General features: G+C 45.8%; 1 protein-coding gene and 1 non-coding gene across 2 annotated transcripts in view; both read left to right on the top strand.

The window, feature by feature from the left end:
* The window catches only part of LOC126278964 (muscle-specific protein 300 kDa), a 1,270,985-nt gene that overhangs the window by 63,790 nt on the left and 1,181,537 nt on the right, over window positions 1-25,658 (top strand). The gene's annotated exons all lie outside the window — the stretch shown is intronic.
* Window positions 17,220-17,294, top strand: Trnas-cga (transfer RNA serine (anticodon CGA)). The gene has a single exon. It is a non-coding gene; the product is annotated as a tRNA-Ser (tRNA).

Below are 25,658 nucleotides of genomic sequence, written 5' to 3'. Positions count from 1 at the left end.
AAAGCGTATAACTGTCTGCCCCCGCCGGCGTTTCTGTATATCACACAGCAGACAGAAATAGGCGCCGCGAAACGCGAGACTGCCGTCGATGTGCAGCGCGCTCGCGGGCTGGACTGACCGCTGGAAAACATCGAAGTGACGCATTGCTTTACTCGATATACCCCATGCCAGATGCAGGCTGTGTTTGTCATACATACGGAAGCTTTCCGGATCACGTTACTCGCATCTGGCTGCTTGGACATGTTCCCGGCGTAACTAATCTTGCGCCTGGACGAGCAGCGTCTGCTACAGCAGATGAGTATTCGTGGTAGCCTATACGCGAGGGGCATGATAAGAACTGACGTCGGCTTCTTAAATCAACTTCGTTTTTAAAGTCAATTTTTCTTTTATCTTTCAAATTTTGAACTGAGTGTGAATTAAAATAATGGAGAGTACCCAAATGAAGTCAGGTCATGCTGGGGTTGTTAGGTTAAGGGATCAGGCGCTGAAACTACTCTTATTGTTTTGGTGAAGAAATAGCAACGACGATAGAAGTAAAGACGATATGAAAAGTAGATTGGCCATGGAAACAGAAACCTTTCTGAAGGAGACAAATGTGTTAGCATCTGGAGCGTATTTTTATACAGAAATGAAACGTGAATTGAGAACAGTGGAGAGAAGAAAACGAGTACTAGCTTTTGATATGTGATATTACAAAAGCTTGCTGAAGACGGCGTGAGTCGATCGACTAATGAAGCAGGGGAGAAAAGCGCATCAGAGCGCAAGTTGACAAAAAGAATTGATAGCTTGATACGGCACATCCGAAGTAATTAAGGAATAGTTGATGGTAATGGAGGGCTGTATGCGTGTGTGTGTGTGTGTGTGTGTGTGTGTGTGTGTGTGTGTGTGTGTGTGTGTGTGAGGGAGAGAGGAAAGGAGGAAGGGATGGAGGGAAGGAGAGGGGCTGTAAAAATTGAAAAGGAAACCAAGGTTTGAATACACTAAGCAGGTTGCAATGGACATAACGTGTACTAGCGATGCTGGCATGAAGAACCTCTTCATGGAATGTACTAGCGCGGAGAGCTACATAAAATCAGTCTGCAAACTAAAACAATAACATGTAATCAAGGAGCAACACCGTATAATTGTAGAGGATTCTTCGTACCGATAAAACCTTCTCTTCCCTATCCACTTTTTACATATCATCCACGGATGACTCGGAGAAAGAAAGAGTGCTAATATAATTGTAACCTCTTATACAGTGCGAACCAGAAGTAACGCTACCCTAAATTCAAAACTTTATTACAGGGTTATTACAAATGACTGAAGCGATTTCACAGCTGTACAATAACTTTATTATTTGAGATATTTTCACAATGCTTTGCACACACATACAAAAACTCAAAAAGGTTTTTTAGGCATTCACAAATGTTCGATATGTGCCCGTTTAGTGATTCCGCAGACATCAAGCCGATAATCAAGTTCCTCCCACACTCGGCGCAGCATGTCCCCATCAATGAGTTCAAAAGCATCGCTGATGCGAGCTCGCAGTTCTGGCACGTTTCTTGCTAGAGGAGGTTTAAACACTGAATCTTTCACATAACCCCACAGAAAGAAATCGAATGGGGTTAAGTCGGGAGAGTGTGGAGGCCATGACATGAATTGCTGATCATGATCTCCACCACGACCGATCCATCAGTTTTCCAATCTCCTGTTTAAGAAATGCCGAACATCATGATGGAAGTGCAGTGGAGCACCATCCTGTTGAAAGATGAAGTCGGCGCTGTCGGTCTCCAGTTGTGGCATGAGCCAATTTTCCAGCATGTCCAGATACAAGTGTCCTGTAACGTTTTTTTTCGCAGAACAAAAAGGGGCAGTAAACTTTAAACCGTGAGATTGCACAAAACAAGTTAACTTTTGGTGAATTGCGAATTTGCTGCACGAATGCTTGAGGATTCTATACCGCCCAGATTCGCACATTGTGTCTGTTCACTTCACCATTAAGAAAAAATGTTGTTTTATCATTGAAAACAAGTTTCGCACTGAACGCATCCTCTTCCATGAGCTGTTGCGACCGCGCCGAAAATTCAAAGCGTTTGCCTTTGTCATCGGGTGTCAGGGCTTGTAGCAATTGTAAACGGTTAGGCTTCTGCTTTAGCCTTTTCCTTAAGATTTTCCAGACCGTCGGCTGTGGTACGTTTAGCTCCCTGCTTGCTTTAATCGTCGACTTCCGCGGTCTACGCGTGAAACTTGCCCGCACGCGTTCAACCGTTTCTTCGCTCACTGCAGGCCGACCCGTTGATTTCCCCTTGCAGAGGCATCCAGAAGCTTTAAACTGCGCATACCGTCGCCGAATGGAGTTAGCAGTTGGTGGATCTTTGTTGAACTTCGTCCTGAAGTGTCGTTGCACTGTTATGACTGACTGATGTGAGTGCATTTCAAGCCCGACATACGCTTTCTCGGCTCCTGTCGCCATTTTGTCTCACTGCGCTCTCGAGTGCTCTGGCGGCAGAAACCTGAAGTGCGGTTTCAGCCGAACGAAACTTTATGAGTTTTTCTACGTATCTGTAGTGTGTCGTGACCATATGTCAATGAATGGAGCTACAGTGAAATTATGAAATCGCTTCAATCATTTGTAATAGCCCTGTACTCTACTAATAATGTAAACACTGATAACATACATTTCTGATAAGAAATACAGGAAATGTCCTCCGTATGTTGCAACACAAGCCTCAGCTGCTTTCTCTAGGCTAGCAGCTACTTGTTGGATGATCGCTACACTTACGCGGAATATTTTGCAGCCGCGCGGATTGCCGAGCGGTCTGGGGCGCTGTAGTCATGCACTGTGCGGCTGGTCCCGGCGGCGTTTCGGGTCCTCCCTCGGGCATGGGTGTGTGTTTGTCCTTAGGAAAAAAATGGTTCAAATGGCTCGGAGCACTATGGGACTTAACATCGTAGGTCATTAGTCCCCTAGAACTTAGAACCACTTAAACCTAACTAACCTAAGGACTTCACACACGTCCATGCCCGAGGTAGGATTCGAACCTGCGACCGTAGCAGTCCCGCGGTTCCGGACTGCGCGCCTAGAACCACTATACCGCCGCCAACAGAAGCATTCCCGCAAACAAGAAAATTTCGCACCACACTATTTTTTTTTAAATTTAGGGTAAGTAGCTTCTGGCTCATCCTATACATATGCGTAGGTACGGACGGGGCAGTAGATTATTAAAATCTTTGATGGAGACGGTACCCAGAAATTTCAAAATTTAGCTTCCAAATGATGAAAGACTTCATTCTTGCACCGAATTGGGTGAATCATCTTCTTCTTCTTTTTCCTTCATACTCTAAGCCATAGACCTGTTCCGCCTTCTAAATATCCACCCGTCTTTATCTTAGTCTTCCTACGGATCTTGTACCTAATGGTATAAAATTTAGGTTTAAAAGTTAAGGCTTGTTTTGGTAGTCCTAGCTCGCTACTGACTACAGCAAAATTCCGCTTTCGCGTGCTTCCGAAATTCAAAGAAGCTATGATCCCCGTTGAAAATGTCATCCGCAAATGGGGACGAAACATTGGGTTTGAGCTGATATCCATTCGACCACGGCATTTTATTAATTGTGTCATTAAATAGGTAAAGTACTTGAGCTCCACTTCTCCCGAAGACGTGTTTAACACTTTTATCATCGACTCTTCTTGTTTGAACTGATGTTTAGTATCACAGAACATAACACAAATAGTGATAGCTATACGATGCCTTTTCTTTACTCTATAACAGAACGGACACGGAAGTAACTGATGGCGTTTTGTAGTTAATATATATCACCTGACTCTCCTCACTTCACTAGTTCCAATTTCCTTTCACGTAGGCTGAGAGGAAGAGAATGCAGTAACGAACTTCCCTCCATCAACACAACACGTAGTGAAATGGGACGTTTCTTAGGTCACTGTCTCATTACTTGAAAATTGAGTGAATGCCGACCTTGAAGGTGAGCATTAAATTCAATATTTCTAAGTCATAGGGCGACGTTTTATGATGTTCAGATATAAACACACATCAATAGGGCCATGATAACATGCACTAAACTGCAGTGCAAGGCAGCATCCAACTTTCATGCCTGGAAATGTCGTGTCCTAGATTTCGTTCTTTTGTACGGAACCATTCTGCTTAGCTGAGTTCTGATGTAAGCTTGAAGGGAAATTCCGCTGCACGCTACGCGTCAAGCATCCACGCGATCATAAAGTTTTAATGGAGTGGCATCTTTCTTCACGGCCGACCCGAAACTCGCTGCTGTCGGGCCCTTTTTACAGGGACGACTGAGTCATCGACTGACTCTCACACTCACACAGTGTTTCCCAAGATTGTACCGTCCTCACCTTTCATCCTGCACAAAAAAATCATTTCAGTTATTACGTCGAAAAAATCATGTTGCGAACATCAAACTTCTCGATGATGTTTGCTCTTTCCTACGTCTGCATCATTCCACGCGAAACACTTTCTCTCAATCTCTGTTGGTCCATCATGGACAAAGGACATCGGCTGATTAAGTACTTGTCAGTATCAATTACATTCTCAAACAGCCATGTAACTTAAGACGTTATTTTATTTTATTTTGAAGGCTGCCAATTTCAACATTTCGCTACGCCATCTTCAGGCCCCATATGCAACTTTCCAAGTAAACGAAAAAGTCATATAGTGCCATAAATCCCTGGATATCATGAAGCACTACTGAAACGATTGAATTCACGACATCCAGGGATTTATGGCACTATATGATATTTTCGTTTACTTGGAAAGATGCATATGGGGCCTGAACATGGCATAGTGAAATGCTGAAATTGGTAGCCTTCAAAATAAAATAAAATAACATCTGAAGATACACAGCTGTTGCAGAAATTAATTGATGTTGACAATAACTTTCTCTTAACGTCCGACGGATTGGCAGAGACTATTTTTCTATGATAACTAGACTTTCGCTTTTTTCGAAGTTTTATTATTATATATTCTCTGCAATCAGAAGACGAGTCCTTTAGACCGAAATACTCAGAAGATATCACCGAACAACCTCCAAAAGTGTGTGGGTTTAATTCGTGTTCAACCTGAATTTATCGGGCGTCAGTCATGTGAATCGCAGTTCGTCATTAGGGTGAAGCTTTAGGTCTTAAAAAATGTAATAAAAAACACTGAAGCTTCGCCCTGATGAACTGCCATTCGGTACAATTACATTTGAATCTAAAGAAGATCCTTGTCCAGTTCGAAACGGCCAATCTGAATAAATATTAAATGTCGCCCAAATGGTTTTTGTCATCTTAATTGCAATAAAAGTTGTTACCATACCGTCAGTTTTTATGTCTTCAGTTGCGAGGAAGTGTTATATCCACTCCGCATTCAAAAATTTGCGAGAATGATTTTATTCCTGGCGTATCAGCGACCTGGGCGCAGTACTTGAACTAACAACATATAAAACAGATGTGCATTCGGAAAGTCAATTGTGAGCAGGCAGGGTTAAATACTGACAGTGAGGCCATAGTGCCTCTAGGTTGTTGCGTCACATATCGCAATGAAGCAACATCTCTAAATCGAGTGCTCAAAACGTACTCCTGATTGTTTTGAAGAAGAGAGAAGTGTGTGTAAAATTTGTCCTGCACAGCCGGCCGGGGTGACCGAGCGGTGCTAGGCGCTACAGTCTGGAACCGCGCGACCGCTTCGGTCGCAGGTTTGAATCCTGCCTCGGGCATGAATGTGTGTGATGTCCTTAGGTTAGTTAGGTTTAAGTAGTCCTAAGTTCTAGGGGACTGATTACCTTAGAAGTTAAGTTCCATAGTGCTCAGAGCCATTTGAACCTTTTTTTTTTTTTTTGCCCTGCACACCTTGATTCCCGCCTGCTACTATTTGACTGAAATGCAAAATGCGGACATTTCTTTTCTGAAAAAAAAAATCGTGAGTGAAGAGACTTGGTGTTATCTATACGAATCTACCACGAAACGATAAAGTATGGAAATTCGCACGAAGGACCCAAGTCGTCATGAAGGCACTGTGCAAGCTGGTGGTGACTCCGTAATGGTGTGGGCTATGTTTACAAGGAAGGGACAGGACCCTCTGGTCCAACTAAACCGATCATTGACTGGAAATAGTTATATTCAGCTACTTGGAGTCTATTTGCAGCCATTCATGGACTTCATGTTTCCAAACAACAATAAAATTTTTATATATGACAATGCGTCGTCTCGCCGGGCCACAGTTGCTTGCGATTGGTTTGAAGAATATTCTGGGCAGTTCGAGCGAACGATTTGGCAACCCATCGAACATTTAGGAGTCATAATCGAGAGGCCAGTTCGTGCACAAAATCCTGCAACGGCAACACTTTCGCAATTATGGACGGCTGTGGATGCAGCATTGCTTGGTATTTCTGTAGATATCCCATGGCTTCTGTCACCTCAGTGTATCACCGTCGTTCTAGCCACTGTGACTCGATAGTGGAACAACATAGCAAAGGAGGACTTTTCTAACGGTTTCACATGGTTTAACGAACGTTCTGGCTGTTGTGCTCAAACTGGGTGAGAACGGGGGGGGGGGGGGGGGGGGGGAGAACCATTTAGAACTATATTCTTCACTTTTCTCCACTTTTTATTAATAAAAAAAAGGTTAAGATGGCTCTAGGCACTATGGAACTTAACATCTGAGGTCATCAGTCCCCTAGACTTAGAACTACTTAAGCATAACTAATATAAGGACATCACACACATCCATGCTCGAGGCAGGATTCGAACCTGCGATCGTAGCAGCAGTGCGGTTCCGGACTGAAGCGCCTAGAACCGCTTGCCCACAGCGGCCGGCTATTAATTCAGTCTCGCAACATTTTGCATCGACAGTAGAAAAGTCATCGATCTCGGAGGCTCTTACAACTCTTTACATAAACATTTGCCAGGCGGTGTGGTCGTGCGGTTCTAGGCGCTTCAGTCTGGAACCGCGTGACCGCTACGGTCGCAGGTTCGAATGATGCCTCGGGCATGGATGTGTGTGATGTCCTTAGGTTAGTTAGGTTTAAGTAGTTCTATGTTGTAGGGGAGTGATGACCTCCGATGTTAAGTCCCATAGTGCTCAGAGCCATTTGAACCATACGTTTAATAATAAGTTAACCTTAGGTAGAGCGCAATAAGAAGTAATTTGGAACAAAATTCAGTGTCTATTTGTTGAACAAGTACATTTTAAATGATTCAGGGAAAAGCTTCTAGGAAATGGGTATTATCTATCGAAAGTTTTTGATTTGAGCACACTGTTCGATATTTTTGCACAGTTCTGTCTGAGTGTTAGCGAGGTTGTGCCACCGTGGTAATGAAAATGTCTCGGTTGCCGCTGTGAAGGTCTCGGCAGGTCAGAAATAACGAAACGGACGCCTTCCTACTACTAACGCTGTCGCGGCGCACTTGTACGCTGTTTCTCGGTTTAGCGGACGCCGCGGCGGCTGGCGACAACAAATCTTATTGCTGTGTGCAGCGGGTGGTATGTACAGCAGCGGGCAGGGGAGGGGGCAGAGGAGGGGGAGCAGGGAGTGTGACTGCGTGCACTTCTGGCAGCGCACCGCGCCACACCCCGCCCTGCCCCGCCCCACCCAGCGTGGGCGTCCTCCGCCAGCGACCACTGCCTGCTGGCGCCAGCTGCACGCGCTCCTCCTGTCCTCGCCGACCCGCGTAGGCGTACCTCGTGACGCCTCGGCTGAATTGCACGCTCTCTTCCGGAACCGGTCACCACCTCTCCGAGCCAAGTCTTCGACGCCGTTCTTATTTCTTCCCCAGGCTTACATTATTACTAACATCAGTCAGGTACACGCTACACATGTGGATGTCATCGACTCTATTTGTGTACTCATAAGTAAGTATACTTCCGCGTAGACGAGGATCAAAATATGGCTCTGAGTACTATGGGACGTAACTGTTGATGTCATCAGTCCCCTAGAACTTAGAGCTACTTAAACCTAACTAACCTAAGGACATCACACACATCCATGCCCGAGGCAGGATTCTAACCTGCGACCGTAGCGGTCGCGCTGTTCCAGACTGTAGCGCCTAGAACCGCTCTGCCACCCCTGCCGGCCCGTAGACAAGGCTTTCATTCTTGTGTGAGAGGTATTCTCCCATAATTAAGGACGCACGGAGTATCAGTAATAAAGCCTCTAGTCAGAAAAATATTTTTTCGTGTTTCATTAAACCACGTGATGCAGTGCGAGTCTTCTGGCTCCATCATCAGGCGCAAATCATTTAATACGTTACGTCCTCTTGCGAAATGTGTGAGGAGTATTTCTTTCTGAAAACAGGCTGGTTCTATTCAAGATTACAATTCACCACATCACTCCCCACTCTTATGGCTACAAAACCCTATTTTTCAAGATAATCTCCGTTCAGTAAGACGACCTTAAGGCACCTTACTGGGAGGGCCTCTATGTTATCATGTACATCTCTATACTTCTCGACTTAGGAGCCAACGTTTTGCTGCATTTACGATCTCCCCCATCATTCACATCTGCTCCCCGTAGGGTCCATCCTTTACTGGAGCAAACAGATGGTAGTGGGAGGTGCGAGATCCGGGTTGTAGGGTGGATGAGGAAGAGCAGTCCAATGAAGATTGTGAGTTTCGCTTGGGAGCGCAGACTTATGTGAGGCCTTGCGTTGTCCAGTTGAGCAGCAACGTATTTGGTTGTGATACGTTTATCACATTGAATGAGTGTGTCCGCTCTTTCCAACAAAGCAGGGGGGACAGCTTTGTGCGAACTTGTTGCGATGATGACAGGCGTCTTGCTCGACGACTCACGGTGCTTTTGTTTACTGCCAGGCCTCCGCAGACATTCTGCAAGCACCTATGAATATCTGCGGTGCCCTATTTTTCCGCCAAAAGAAACTCAATGACAGCTCTCTGCTTGGAACGCACCTCCGTTTCAAACACCATTTTTAAGGCTACGTATAGCGCCGTACCTATCGGAATGTAGCGGCTGAAGTGGCAATTTTCCACGGTGCTCCACACCAAATTCCGCATTTTTTCAACAAGAAATAAAAGTGTTGCATTGCTAATTGAACGCTCCTCGTAGTTTTTTTGTGAAAAGAGCAGATGTAAATGATGTACTAAAGAATATTCGAACTGATTGTAGAGACCACGAGTTATTCAAGAAAAACACGTTTGAAGGCCATTTTCATACGAATTAATGGAATAATTCGAAAACTAAAGCCTGTAGAGGAAACGAGTCCCAGTACAAAATTTAACTACATGAAGGTTCCTACGAAAAGGCCCTGTTAATTCCTTTTCTGTAGAAGTGACAGTTTACACATAGCAACCAACAGAATATAAAAAATCTTGCGCATCATATCTGAAGGTATTGTGGGTTGCATAGAGCCCAGCGGTAAGGACAGCTCAATCATCCTGTCTCTCCTAAAACTCGTCAGGTGCATTTTCTATGTGTAGCTCGAGTCATACCTAAGCAGTAATACGCATATAAAGGTGTGACAGAAACCACGTAGGAGGTTATCGGCCATTCTAATATACATGCGTACATCTGTGGTTAAGCTGTCTAGGTAGTATAAAAAGTCATCCAGCAGCTGAAGAATGACTCTATTGATCACGACATACGCATGACACGTTTCGGAATTATTTCCATCTTCAGAAATCCAAGAGCAAAAGCAGCACAAGGACGGACTCTTTGCCATCTCATGTTGCGTTCACAACTCGTAACGCTCTTGTCCTTAATACTTTTGCACTTTGATTTCCAAATATGTAACTAATTCCGAAACGCGTTATACATGCTTTCTGACCAGTGTAGTCATTCTTCATCCGCTGTACAACTTTTTATGCGGCCCAACCAGCTTAACTACAGATCTACGCATATTGTAATACTCACCATCACGTATTTCATGCGAGGCACAGTGTCAACGGAAAGCGCCTGTTTGTTTCCCCATTGCAAACAAAATGATTTTGGAAGCAGAATTTTTCTTGTTCATTAGATAGAGCAGTCCTGGATTAGTCTAATATGATACTCATTTTATCGATATATATGTTAACAGAAATAGTAAAATACATTACTCTAACAGAGACTGAGTAGCGCTGTTGCTTGGCAGTAGCAGACAGCATTGGGTAGCGCTACTCAGTCTTGTTGCAGTAATGCTGATTTTTTGTATGTCACTTGGTCTACGACTTTGCTTCTGCTATTTTGCAGTAACGGCGAGTGTTGGTGCAGGTGAAGTGTCATAGAACAAGCTCAGGGATTTGTAAAAATATACCGCCATCAAAATATTAGTCTATTAGTGATTGCATCATAAAGTTATTCTCAGTTGAATAAATCAACTTACGAGCCCAGTTTTTGTCATTTTGGAAGTTTTAATTTACTGCTTTAACATGTAGAAATCTGTGGTTGAGTCTCACAAAATGTTGGGTAAGTCCTATGGTGAAGCATCAATTAGCGAAAGAATGTGTAGGAAATGGTTTCAACGATTCAAGAACGGTGGTTTTGACGTCTGAGAACGACATAGTGGTGGAAGAGAGGTGTTCGAAGCTACTGAAACCGACGGGAACAATAACAGGAGATCTTTATTGAAAGAAATTGATGCGTTCGAACCGAGCGCTGAAAGACAAATGGCCAGAATACAGTGATAGACAAGAAAAGATGATTTTGCAGCAGGACAGTACTCTATTCCATCAAAACATAGTTGGAAATGTTGAAATGACCTGTGAGTATTACCATTTTGATCAATGGCACACACCTAGCTGACCAGTATTTTCTGTCATATGAACAGGTGAAAAATTTGATCGATTCATGGATCTCCTCAAAAGAAGCCCAGTTCTTCCACCGTTGGATTCGTATGCTGCTCGAAATATGGGGTAAAGCAGTGGTCAGCAATGGCCAATATTTTTAACCGTAAACGTTTGTAAGTTTTTTACAATGAAGCCTCTAACTTCAAGAAAAAACGATGGAATTAAAGTTGCAGACCTAAAACTCTCCTTGTTAATAAACATCAATAAAACGAATATCGTACTAGACTAATCCGGGACCACGCTATCGAATGGACAAGTAAAATTCCGTTTGAAAAATCATTTTGCTTGTAATGGAAAAAAACCGACGTTTTCCGTTGAGACTGGGCATCTCATGAAATATGTGATGAGCAGTATTTGTTCGGGCTGGTTCCATCTACACATTCAAAAACCAAATTGACAACATTTGCCTAACTAGGGAGAAAATGCGCATAGCGACTTTTACGAGAGACACCTGTATTGTAAACCGTAACATCCATAACACTTCATTCGGCTAGATTACATATGCTTCTTCGGCCATCATCAAGTGACAACTGCTTCTCACTACTACTGATAAAATGACATGTAGCTTACTCAAATATTATTAATACAGATTCGGAAGACAGATAAAATGATAAGAAAAAGAATGCTTACAAAGAAAAGTGGTATTTCTTTATACACATATCTGATCAAAAGTATCTGGGCACTTATCAGTGGACATTAATACGGGGTGTGTCCATTCTTTGTCTATACAACCGCTTGAGCTCTGCTGGGGACACTTTCATAGACATGCCTGAATGTCACAGAAGTATAGGTTGCCCATTCTTCCACAAGAGAGGAAACAGAGAAGGTACTGATGTTGGACGCTGGAGTTTAGAGCGCAGTCGACGTTCTAAGCCATCACAGAGTTATTGCCTTGGGTTTTGATTGGAACTCTGTGCAGGCCAGTCCAGTTTGGGAATGTTATTGTTCAAAAACCTTTACTTCACAGCTGCTTTATGATAGGTTGCACAGCTATGCTGATATAATCTTCATATCCGAACTGTTCCTCTACTGCACTCATTGCACGATGCTGAAAAGTTTGTTCGTATGTTCCCGCATTTAAAATTTTATTAAGCGCACTGAGGGGACAACATTCTAACCATGATGAACTCCCCCCATATCGTAGCACCACATCTTCCATACTTTACTTTTGTTAATACACGTGATGGCAGAAAATGTTCTCCATGCGTTCTCCAAACACACATCCTTCCATCGAATTGCCACATGCTACAGCGTGATTCATCACTCGAAATCATTCGTTTCTATGTGGCTTTCGAGAAGCCTGAGACAATGCTTTGTAATTCCATGCACACAATCATTGTTCTAGCTGGACTGTGGGCTAGCACTTTAGAATTCACGAGTGATTCCTTCTGCTGATTTCATACAATTGTTTACAACCACCGTCTGAAATGTTTGACGGACCCTGTCCGTCAGTACACGATGTTTGCCTGGTCTTTATATTATCCGTGGTTTTTTCCACTTAAGTCACATCACCAACAGTTGACTTGGCCAGACGGGTTGAAATATCAGTGGTGGATTTTTTACTCAAATGACATCAATGACTGGTCCATGTTCGAAGTCACTGAGCTCCGTTGACTTGCCCGTTCTGCTGTCAGTGTTTCTCTGCTGACAACGCAGTACTCCCGCCTTCTTTTCTACTCGCGAATCCGCTTCTCTTAACATATAGTGTTCGATTTCGCATCAAACAGCAGCTGTCCGGTTGTTTTTGCCAAGATAGTATAGGGCAGATTGTTGTACCTTGGAACACTTTTCAGGCGTTCGCCTCTAGCCAAACCTCTGACTCAAGTTTAATATACACTACGGTTGGCCGTGCGGTCTAACGCACGGCTTTCCGGGCGGGAAGGAGCGCCTGGTCCCCGGCACGAATTCGCCCGGCGGATTTGTGTCAAGGTCCGGTGAACCGGCCAGTCTGTGGATGGTTTTTAGGCGGTTTTCCATCTGCCTCGCCGAATGCGGGCTGGTTCTCCTTATTCCGTCTGAGTCGCCTATGTCGGCGATTGCTGCGCAAACAAGTTCTCCACGTACGCGTACACCACCATTAATCTACCACGCAAACATAGGGGTTACACTCGTCTGGTGTGAGACGTTCGCTGGCCGGAGTGGGCGTCCGGTTCTAGGAGCTACAGTCTGGAACCGAGCGACCACTACGGTCTCAGGTTCGAATCCTGCCTCGGGCATGGATGTGTGTGATGTCCTTAGGTTAGTTAGGCTTAATTAGTTCTAAGTTATAGGCGACTGATGACCTCTGAAGTTAAGTCGCATAGTGCTCAGAGCCATTTGAACTATATTTATCTTTTTTGTATTTTATTTATTTATTTATTTATTTATTTATTTATTTTGGTGAGACGTTCCCTGGGGAGTCCACTGGAGGCCGAACCGCACAATAACCCTTGGTTCGGCGTGGGTCGGCGGAGAGGTGAAGTGGACTGCGGTGGCCGTCTTGGGGGTTGTGGACCACTGCGGTTGCGGCGGGGAAGGAGCCTCTCAGTCGTTTCTAGCTCCCCGGTTAACATATAATACAATACAATACAATACATACTAACAGAAAAAGTAATAGCAACATCAAAAAGGAATCGTGCGGCGTACAAAAAAGTTACTAGGTGAGTTTCTACATCTGAAAGGTGATGTCCATTTAAATTACGGGCCATCGCGTAAGACTGGCGTTGGTTAGCGCTATTACTAGGATGTAGATCAGGTTTGCTTTAAATACACGCTGTAAAGGTCGTGAGCGTTAGTTTCCTTTGAGATTGGACATGGTTAGTTGACGTTATTCAAGAATGCCTTTAAGGAGACAAAGACGCCATTCGCCATTATCAACGCCTCACTGAACGAGGTCATGTAGAGGAGCTGGATGTTTCTTCTATGATATTGCAGCAGGTACACTGCTCGCAGCTGTGATCACCAGAGTGTACGGTCGCATGAAGACCGAGCTCCGGACAGCCACATGGCACTACTGAGAGGGAAGAGTATCGTGTTCGGCATATGGCCCTGCAGCATCACACTACATCTGCAGCAGCAGATTGAGCAGCAGTTGGCACCACAATGACGATATGAACTGTAACAAGTCGGTTAGTTCGGGGAGAGCTCCGAGCCGGACATCCTGTAGCACTCCTTCCGTTGGCAACAAACCACCGCCATCTGCGACTTCAGTGGTGTCAAGCGAGAACTCATTGGAGGGCATCGTGGAGATTTGTTGGGTTTTCTGATGAAAGCTGATTCTGCCTCGGTGTCAGTGATGGCCAGGTGTTGGTTAGAAGGTCAGCTGAGGGCCTCCAAGCAAACTGCCTGTGTGACAGTCACACTGAACCTACAGCTAGAGTTACGACAAACTGTTTTATATTCCGGGCAGCCGGAGCTGTTGAAAGGCATAATGTTACGAAGAACTCCGCCCATAGCTGGTAAAGTTATTGTTTATTAAAACACGTCTGTCTTTGCGGCTTTAAGCCGCATCCTCAGGTGAACAGTGTTAAAAGATCACAGGCATTCCCATCGCTCCTAGTCAAAATTTACTATTCAGAGAATGTTGCTGATAGTATGGTGAGCGAAAGGTAAAGAAGACGTGCCACATTCTTTAAAATTTATATCAGTATGACAGGAGTGATACGTGGTGCTCAATGGAATTTAGGAAAACGTGGAAGGGAGGACCCACCAATATAACTTTCTTTTCACACAACCTGTTCATTTAACAATTTATAACCATAAAATTTTCTTTAACAAATGAACAAATTTGACCTTAAACCTGAAGTTGAATAAGCTTTTACAAAAGAAATCTGAAGTGCTGTATTGCAAAACAGCAAACAATATGACAATGATTGCAAGACGGCCGGACCTGCAGCCCGCCCGTTATCTGTTGAAACAGCGGCGTTTACTTTCGCGCTGGACAATCTGTCTTATTAAATGCCCTTCCGCAACACATGAAAACTACATATGCACCATTGATGATACGGGTGATTCCAAACAGATGGCGTAACTTTTAATTTGAAAGCTGTATGTCGAAAATTTCGGGCTTAAGATGCGCACCTGTGTTTAACTTTTAAACAGATTAGGAAACAATATGAAAAGCTCGTAATTTCAATCGGTAACTAAGGTTCGACTGAATCCCAGCCCGTCCCTTCTGATAATTTTATTTTGACTAAATACTTAATACTTTCAAAGTTAGACTGACTGTCAGTTATTAAGACCGCTCAGAACAAACGTCTTAAAACACTACTTGTGAACACTTATTACAAGAGAACTCACCCTGCGGAACAACAAGATCCAGCTCAAATACACCAATAATGACGCGGTCTTTCAAACACAGCAACGAACAGCTTAGTACAACAAGTCGCTCAGATTATAACTAATGACTGAGAAGTGCAATTAAAATCAAAGAATTTAACCGGTTAACATCTAAATCTAACCACAAGGTTCCTCTTTTCTTTAACGGCTACCTGTGCCTTAGTACATTTCTTCCGGCTTTATTTACGACCAGGAGCTGATCCATTAGGACATTAACGACCGGGTACAAAACAGAAAGGAAAGGCAATAAAATAGCGGGACAAATTTTCAAATGACTACCTGTGTCTTAGTACAATACTACGGCCTATATTTACGACCAAAGAGCCGACCTAGTAAAACTCTGAGGGTCGGGTACAATAAGGAAGGCAGGTAGACAATGAAACAAATCACCACGAGGATTACGGAATGTTACTCCCCTTTATCAGCAAGCAGCTCCATGGATCCACGGTGCCGGCCGCGGTGGCCGAGCGGTTCTAGGCGCTTCAGTCTGGAACCGCGCGACTGCTACGGTCGCAGGTTCGAATCCTGCCTCGGCCATGGACGTGCGTGATGTCCTTAGGTTATTTAGGTTTAAGTAGTTCTAAGTTATAGGGGACTGATGACCTCAGATGTTAACTCCCATAGTGCTCAGAGCCATTTGAACCACTTTTGATCCACGGTGCGTCGCAGCGGTTACTGAGTGGTGCCGATGAAAGCCAGGTAGAAGAGGGCAGCCAGGCCACGAGCGGTCGTCCGATGCGAATGTTGCCAACCAACCGACGGGATGTCGGCCTGCTGCTTGTATTCGACGGTGACCCCTGTGAAGCACTCCGGTATCTTCTCTCTGCGCAGGCCCTCCTTGCGCACCTCGTGGCTTCGGCCGCTCGGACCTCGTGACCACCTCTCGTCGCGACGCTGCCGACAATCCCCAAACTTCGTGCCCTTTCTGTCGGCAAGCAAAGACCTTCTAAGGTCACAGCCGACAGATACCACCTCTTCCTCATAGATATTGGCAATAGGGCCGCAGAAGGGATCGACGATACTAGACGTGGCGCCAGACAGAACAATCTACTAATTCAATGGCGCATGGCTCCAGCGGGGTAACTCAGTGCAGGGCAAGGATAAAGCGGCCCGCACGAGCGATAAAGAGATCCTCTGGGCAGGCCATTCCATTTCAGGCATGTTATTGTCTACAAACAATTGCCTGACAGATGCTGCTTTATGACAGGATGTAATTTCATGCTGATACAGTCATCGCCTCTGAACTGATTGGGGAAGAGAGACACACGCTAACCACGTACAACACTCAAAATTGATCAAATAGCTCTGAGCACTATGGGACTTAACATCTCAGGTCATCAGTCCCCTAGACTTAGAACTACATAAAGTTAACTAATCTAAGGACATCACACACGTCCATGCCCGAGGCGGATTCGGACCTGCGACCGTTGCAGCAGCGCGGTTTCGGAATGAAGCGCCTAGAACCGTTCGGCCCGTAAAACACTCCCATACCGCAACTCCACCTCCTCCGTAATTTACTATTGGTACTACACGAGATTTCACGTAACGTTATGCTGGCATCGCTAAATCCAGTCCCTTCCATCGGGTTCCCAAGCGGTACAGTGCCAATCATCACTCCAAATAATTCATTTCCACTCATCCACTGTCCTCTGGCGTCGCTCTTTGAACCACCTCAAGCGTTGCTTGGCATTAACTAAGGAGATGTGCGGCTTATGAGGAGTTGCTCCATCATTGTACCCTTCTATTTACTTCCCAATACACGGTCATTGGGCTAGTTAGGCTGCTAGCTAGACTTTGATTTTTTACAGACATCCATATCTGCCAGTAGTGTGCCTCGTCTTGATTTGACTGTGGTGGTTCTTTCGAGTTTCCATTTATACCAGAACCAGTCATCTTACCAGAATGAGATTTTCACTCTGCAGTGGAGTGTGCGCTAATATGAAACTTCCTGGCAGATTAAAACTGTGTGCCGGACCGAAACTCGAACTCGCGACCTTTGCCTTTCGCAGGCAAGTGCTCTACCAACTGAGCTACCCACGCCCCGTCCTCCTTTACTTCTGCCAGTAAAGTCTGGAAGGTAGGAGACGAGGTACTGGCAGAAGTGAAGCTGTGAGGACAGGACGTAAGTCGTGCTCGGGTAGCTCAGTTGGTAGAGCACTTGCCCGCGAAAGGCAAAGGTCCCGAGTTCGAGTCTCGGTCGGGCACACAGTTTTAATCTGCCAGGAAGTTTCAACAGTCATCTTAGGCAGCTTTAGAAGGGTTGAAATATCCCTGATGGATTTGTTATCAACTGACTTCCAATGACTAGCGCACGTTCGAATTCACTGAGTTGTCCTGACCGTACCATCCTACTATTACTGCTTCTGAATACTTCCTTTTGTACCGGCATTTCCGACTGTCGTGGCATGTAGTGATCAATTCCGCGTTACATAGGGGATGTCCGGATAACTTTGATCAGACAGTATGTAATTATATAAAATAAATGTTTCAGATGGCTCTGAGCACTATGGGACTTAACTTCTGAGGTCATCAGTCCCCTAGAACTTAGAGCTACTTGAACCTAACTAACCTAAGTACATCACACACATCCATGCCAGAGGCAGGATTCGAACCTGCGACCGTAGCGGTCTGGCGGCACCAGACTGTAGCGCCTAGAACCTCTCGGCCTGTAATTATATGCCTGACACGTTTTATTCCCGTGCCAACACACATAACACATTAAAACAGATCAGCTAAACGCTTGCCCTCATCTCGTGGTCGTGCGGAAGTGTTCTCGCTTCCCACGCCCGGGTTCCCGGGTTCGATTCCCGGCGGGGTCAGGGATTTTCTCTGCCTGGTGATGGCTGGGTGTTGTGTGATGTCCTTAGGTTAGTTAGGTTTAAGTAGTTCTAAGTTCTAGGGGACTGATGACCATAGATGTTAAGTCCCATAGTGCTCAGAGCCATTTGAACCAGCTAAACGCTTCAACTGATAACAGCCAACGTCTCGGAGCCAGATCTCGGGTTGTAGCGCAGTCGCGGTAGACGGTGGGCAGCGTGGAGAGAGGCGCTGGCGGCCTGAGTGCAGCGTGGGGTGGTGGAGCGCCAAATAAGCCAGCCGCGCCTCGCCGCAACGCCCGGAATATCGCACGCGGCCACCCCGCCCCCCAACCACCGCCCGCTATTCATAGAGCGCCGCCGGCCGGCCACCAGCAGCAGGGGGCAGCCGCTGGCGCTGCCGTCGCCAAACTGCCGGCTCCCGAATTTGCGCTTTCGTGTTTCAATGGCTCCGTGGTACGGTGGCAGTCTACAAATCCAAAACTGTCGGGTTGTATCCCTGGTCGATCATAGGAGTTGTATTTATCGCTTATCACTGCTTTCCCCTCTGGTAATGTTCGTTGATCACAAAAATTCCGATTTGCTCCGTGATTCAGAATCCACGTAAAACTGAAAGTTCCCCAGCAACTGGCTCGGTAAGCCAATTCAAAGATTAGAGGAAAATAACGATATAGCACCTCAATGAGAACCGTGCATAATGCAAACCCGTGGTGCCCAAACCAAATTTCGAATTGCTTGGTCAACGCAAAAAAGACACGATAAAGCGTGAGGTAATAATTCCACTATCGGCCATTAAAATTGCTACACCAAGAAGAAATGCAAATGATAAGCGGGTATTCATTGGGCAAATACATTATTCTAGAACATTTTCACGCAATTTGGGTGCATAGATCCTGAGAAATCACTACCCAGAACAACCACCTCTGGACGTAATAACGGCCTTTATACGCCTAGGCATTGAGTGGCATTGGATGGCGTGTACAGGTACAGCTGCCCATGCAGCTTCAACACGATACCACAGTTCATCAAGAGTAGCGACTGGCGTATTGTGACCAGCCAGTTGCTCGGCCACCATTGACCAGACGTTTTCAATTGGTGAGAGATCTGGAGAATGTGCTGGTCAGCGCAGCAGTCAAACATTTTCTGTATCCAGAAAGTCCCGTACAAGACCTGAAACATGCGGTCGTGCATTATCCTGCTGAAATGTAGGGTTTCGCAGGGATCGAGTGAAGGGTAGAGCGACGCGTCGTAACACATCTGAAATGTAGCGTCCACTGCTCAAAGTGCCGTCAATGCGAACAAGAGGTGACGGAGACGTGTAACCAATGGCACCCCATACCATCACGCCGGGTGATACGACAGTATGGCGATGACGAATACACGCTTGCATTTTGCATTCACCGCGATGTCACCAAACTCCGATGCGACCTTCATGATGCTGTAAACAGATCCTGCACTCATCCGAAAAAATGACGTTTTGCCATTCGTGCACACAGGTTCGTCTTTGAGTACACCATAGCACGCGCTCCTGTCTGTGATGCAGCGTCAAGGGTAACCGCAGCCATGGTCTCAGAGCTGATAGTCCATGCTGCTGCAAACGTCGTCGAACAGTTCCTGCAGATGGTTGTTGTCTTGAAAACGTCCCCATCTGTTGACTCAGTGACTGTGCAACACAAAGGATTATTTTTTGAAACCCCATAAATGTCTCCCACTGCGAGAGACTTTTAAATTTGGCGCAAGTTTCCTATAGCTGAAAAAAAGGCAGGAGCTCAGACGCTCAAGTGATGTGTAATGCATTGTGACATGTAAGGTATTATGTCACATAGGAACTAAATTTCATTACGGTTCTGTCCAATGCCGTAGTGTGCGTGTGATGCGATGGGGAGGTCGTCACACACACCTCTTACCCACATTTCACCCTTTCTATTGACACCTCTGTGAGGGAAGACAGAACCTCGACTCGCAGCGATGGTTCAAATGGCTCTGAGCACTATGGGACTTAACATGTGAGGTGATCGGTCCCCTAGAACTTAGAACTACTTAAACCTAACTAACCTAAGGACACTACACACCCCCATGCCCGAGGCAAGATTGGAACCTGCGACTGTAGCAGAACCGCTCTGCCACACTGGCCGGCGCAGCGATGAAAACACGAGGTTTTCTTATGGGTAATCAAGCAAAACATTTCAGACACACCGCTGCTCAGACAAGAAGAGGCTGCAAGGGGTGGAATGAAGGGCGCCAGTGAAACCACCCCTTACCGTGTGGTGTTGATTCCCTCGCATTCCGCGATCGAAAAGTTAGTAGTGCGATGGGCAGCAGGGCGACATTCCTGGAAATCCTTTACACTGCCGACATGCTCCTAATTTAAGGACATCGTGGGGGTGCATCCCCATTGAACTTACCACATCCCTTTGGAGTATATCACAACCGCAGTTTTTGCTCTGACATGTAGGGTGAAAGCACTAGGAACCATTCGAAATCATTCGACAAAATTTGAACGTGATCCGAAGCAGCAAAGCGTGTTTGTACTTTTCCAATCCTCCTGTTACACCCCCTTTACAGATTGATCACAGAAGGGGTGCGATATTGATGCATACGTAAGTAAAGCTGCAAAGTGTCCGCCTAAGACCTTCCAGTTCGGCAACACTCTCATTGCTACCCACGAACCTTTGTTGAGAACCTTAAAAATGCACCTGTGTGGAGACTTTGACAACTCTTCAGCAGCCCGGCGCTCTGCTGCTGCTCCAGCGCCTGAGAGCAGGCAACCTCTAACCCTTAGACTCTGCGTAAACGTAAGCAGGCGCTAGAGCAGATGCACCGGTGGAGAAAACTTTGTACAGGTACATTTCTAAGGTTCCCAAAGATAGCTGGCAAAGAGTGTGTGTGTTGCCTAACTGGGGACTTATTGCCATTCATACACATGTCAAAGTTGCACCCTCTCCCTCACTACCCCGTTATCACACCACAGGTGGGGGCGAATAGAAGGGCTGAAAAGGTATAAACACCCACGTTCGAATATCGTTGAATGGTTTTGAACGTTCCCTAGTGGTTCCATCCGGTATACCACAGTAAAACCTGTAGTCGACCTAGACTCCAAAGGGATCAGAGCATAACGTTACTTTTTGTTTTGTTTACAGTCAGCTACCAATCTTTGCACAAGACAGTGATCATTTGGAAGGTTCTTGTAAGACATAGCGTGTTTCTAACAATGTAACTTCCCATGCACGACTGCGCTGTTTGCGAGCAACCTCATATGGTATAAGTACTGAGATGACAAAAGCGATATGCACTTTTAGAGGTGGCGATAGTATTGCCTACACAGGTATAAAGGGGCAGTGGGTTGGTGGAGCTGTCATTTCTACTCAGGTGATTTATGTGTAAACCTTTCCGACGTGGTTATGGTCGCACGACAGGAATTAACACACTCTGAACGTGGAATGGTAGTTCGAGCTAGACGCAAGAGACATTCAGTTTCCAAAATCTTTACGGAATTCAATATTACGGTATCCACAGTGTCAATAGTGTGCTGAGAATACCAAATTTCACAAAGGACAACGCAGTGGCCGACGACTTTTGCGTAGAGTTGTCAGTGCTAAGAGACAAACAGCACAGAAATAACCGCAGAAATAATGTGAGAAGTACGACGAACATATCCGTTAGGACAGTTTGACGACATTTGGCGTTATTGAGCTATGACAGCGGACGACCGACATCGTTTGGAGCGCTTCTCCTGGGCTTCTGACCATATCGGTTGGATCGTTGACGAATGGAAAACCGTGGGCTAGTCAGATGAGTTCCGATTTCTGTTAGTAAGAACTGATGTTAGGGTTCGAGACTGCAGCGCAGACCCCACGAAGCTATGGACCAGGCTATCAACAAGCCACTCTGCAATCTAGTGGTGGATTCACAATGCTGTGGGCGGTGTTTACAAAGAATAAACTGCGTCCTCTGGTTGAATTGGCCCGACTATTTACTTGAAGTGGTTATGTTCGGCTACTTGGAGACCATTTGCAGCCATTCATGGACTTCATGTTCCCAAACAACAATGTAATTTTTTGTGAATGACACTGCGCCATTTCACCGAACCACAACTGTCCGTGATTGGTTTCAAGAATATTCTGGACAATTCCAGCGAATGGTTTGACTGTCCAGATAGCCCAACACGAATCCCTTAGAACACTTATGGGACATAATCGATAAGTCAGTTAGTGCACTAAACCCTGCACCGGTAACACTTTCGCAGTTATGCCCGGCGCTAGACGCAGAAAGGCTCAATATTTTTGCAAGGTCCGCAGCTAGTGGTCTCGCGGTCGCGTTTTCGATTTCCGAGCACGGAGTTCCAGGTTCGATTCCCGGCGGGGTCAGAGATTTTCACCTGCCATGAGATGACGGGGGGGTTTGTGTTGTCCTCATCATTTCATCATCATTCCTGGAAGTGGTGAGGTTGGGCCGAGCAAAAGGTTGGGAATTTGTACGGGCGCTGATAACAGCGCAGTTGAGCGCCCCACAAACCAAACATCATCAGATCATCATCATTTTTGCAAGGGACTTCCAATGATAGTTGAGTCCATGCCGTATCGAGTTGCTGCACTACGCCGGACATGAGGAGGACCGACACGATGTAGAAGGTGACCCAAGACTCTTGTCACCACATATTCGTTTTCAAGCGTCTTCGCTGCTCGACGTTTCGATCCCACTGAAGGAATTTTCTTCATGATACCACAGTTGTCCCTGGGTGGCGAACACAGCCATCCAGGGAATCCTGCAGGAGGTCCCATCAGTGAGATCGACACGTCGAACACCGAAGATGTTTCAAGAGGAATATGAAGCAACCTGACAGCTCAACCTGAGAAAAACCAGAAAATCCTGCAGCAGAATAGAATTTCTAAAATTTTTGTTTGTTCCTTCCTTTCCAGTAGCTGTACAACAATTAGATATCTTCTGCGTTGGAACTGCTTGCAGGCGCAAGTACACGCCCCTTTGTCAAGAGGCGGAGCAATACTTGGACAAATGGTTCAATTGGCTCTGAGCACATCTGAGGTCATCAGTCCCCTAGAACTTAGAACTACTTAAACCAAACTAACCTAAGGACATCACACACATCCATGCCCGAGGCAGGATTCGAAACTGTGACCGTAGCGGTCGCGCGGTTCCAGACTGAAGCTCCTAGAACCGCTCGGCCACACCGGCCGGCAATACTTGGACATTATTTCCACGTGAACAGTTTTTTTTTTCCGCAAGGCTAATGCGAAATGTTGCCTCAATTCTACTATCGATCCAAAGTCCGTCGTTTTGACGTGTAGAATATCTTCGCCTTTGGAATTCCTGCGACCTTGCTCAAGTTATTACTCTTCCGCTTCAGCGGAAAGGCAACGCAATAGTGCGCATCAGATGTTTTGACTCTTTTAAGGGGAGTAGGACGTCAAACGGGCCGACTTGGAGCAGGAGAAGCATCACAGGACATTTTAATTTTCAGTGTCTATAGTTTTACAAATAAATTCATCAAACTTTGTCAGCATCACCAGGAAGGATTCAGGATTCACACTGATTGCAGTGGAAGCTCGAAAACAGAACAAAATTACTTCATCATATTTTCGAACTTCCACTGCTGAATTCTGAATCGTTCCTGGTCATGCTGACAAATTTTTTTGAATTTATTAGTAAAAGTATAGACAGTGGAAATTAAAATGTCCTGTTGTGCCTCTCCTGCTCCAAGTCGGCCCGTTTGACGTCCTACCCCCCCCCCCCCCCTCTTAAAGAGGTTAGGTTAGAGGGTGGACGGACGGGGATTATTTTAATATGTATATGGGACATATTCGTATAAAGTTCTATTAACGACAAGCAAAAGTCAGAAACTTCAGTTCAAGCGAAAACGACTCTATCTGTGTCTCCCGTATGTTATTTAATACACACATTACAACAGTTCATTTGCTCAAAAGACTTCTTGTTTCATCCTCCTTAATTCTATTATTGATGTTTCCGAAGTTTAGATGCTGCCACTCTGCTAAATAGGCTTACAAAATACGATACCGTGCGATCTGCTTTCGCAGTAAATTCTATGAAGCTGAAAGTGAGCGGAATTTCTGATAGCGGCACCCCCATTGTCCCAGACGCACGGACGGCCAAAGCGGTGGGTGGCGAGAGGCGACCCACGGTCCTGGCAGCGATTCCCTGGCAGGCGGTCTCCGCCGCCGCCCCGGCTATCACTGGCGTTGCGCAACGCGGCCAGCTAAAAGTTTCCGCCGCAGGCCTGAAGTCCTGCCGAAACTGCTGTCCTCACCGCGTCCCTTCTACGGCAACTAGCGCGCGTGTTTTGGAATTCTAGTGCTCTCACTTGACGGAACGGGCATTAAAGACGATTCACTGAACGCAACCTGCAAAGTCATATACAAAAATGTAAATTACTCCTGTAGTAAAATAAACCGTTCAAGTCGGTTCCTATTTATACTTGGTGACCATAACTAACTTCCAGAAATTTGAATTACGTGAAAAACATGTACGTGAAATGCAGATAAAAAAATGCGAAAATCAATTTTTATTTTACTTTAGATATACTATTTTTCAAAAAGCATTCTCTATTTTTTTGAATGCCCAAAATATAGATGTTTGTGCAGCCATGCTCATAAATTAAGGATAATTGCAGAATGTGGTGCCACACAACGTGGCACTACACAAAACTGGCGCTAATAGCATAAGCACATAGGGAACACACACGACACAGATCTGTAAGTCCACGATATTGGTGAGAAGTTGAGAAAATCGTCCCGAAAGACATGTCTACAAAACGCCACTGTTTCCTGCGCATGCACCCCGACATCAGTATGGGACATGATCACCATGCACACGTACACAGGCCGCACAACGGGTTGGCATTCTCTGGGTCAGGTGGTCGAGCTGCTGCTGGGGTATAGCCTCCCATTCTTGCACCAGTGCCTGTCGGAGCTCCTGAAGTGTCGTAGGGCTTTGAAGGCATGCAGCGATACGCCGACCGAGAGCATCCCATACGTGCTCGATGGGGTTTAGGTCTGGAGAACAGGCAGGCAACTCCATTTTCCAGATATCTTCTGTTTCAAGGTACTCCTCCACGATGGCAGCTCGGTGGAGCCGTGCGTTATCATCCATCAGGAGGATGGTGGAACCCAATGCACTCCTGAAAAGGCGGACATGTGCAAAATGACGTCCCGATACACCTGACCTGTTACAGTTCCTCTTTCAAAGACATGCAGGGGTGTATGTGCACCAATCAGAAACCCACCCCACACCATCAAACCACGACCTCCATACAGGTCCCTTTCAAGGACATTAAGGGGGTAGTATCTGGTTCACGCCAGATGAAAACCCGGCGAGAATCACTGTTCGGACTATACCTGGACTCGTCCATAAACATAACCTGTTCCAATGAGCATTTACTGTGTTGTTGAAACCAGGTTTTATGGGCTCTCCTGTGACCAGGGGTCAATGGAATGCACCTTGCAGGTCTCCGGGCGAATAAAACATGTCTGTTTAGTCGTCTGTAGGCTGTGTGTCTGGAGACAGTGGCTGCAGTAAGGTCCCAAGCAAGGCTACCTGCAGTACTCCGTGGCCGTCTGCGGGCACTGATGGTGAGATATCGGTCTCCTTGTGGTATTGTACACTGTGGACGTCCCGTACTGTAGCCCCTGGACACGTTTCCTGTCTGCTGGAATCGTTGCCATAATCCTGAGATTTCACTTTGTGGCACACAGAGGGCCCGTGCTACGACCTGCTGTGT

Source organism: Schistocerca gregaria, chromosome 6 (genome assembly GCF_023897955.1).
Source record: "Schistocerca gregaria isolate iqSchGreg1 chromosome 6, iqSchGreg1.2, whole genome shotgun sequence".
In the NCBI taxonomy this organism is placed as follows: domain Eukaryota; kingdom Metazoa; phylum Arthropoda; class Insecta; order Orthoptera; family Acrididae; genus Schistocerca; species Schistocerca gregaria.
The sequence above is the reverse complement of the archived record's forward strand: the minus strand, read 5'-3'. Positions and strand labels throughout refer to the sequence as shown.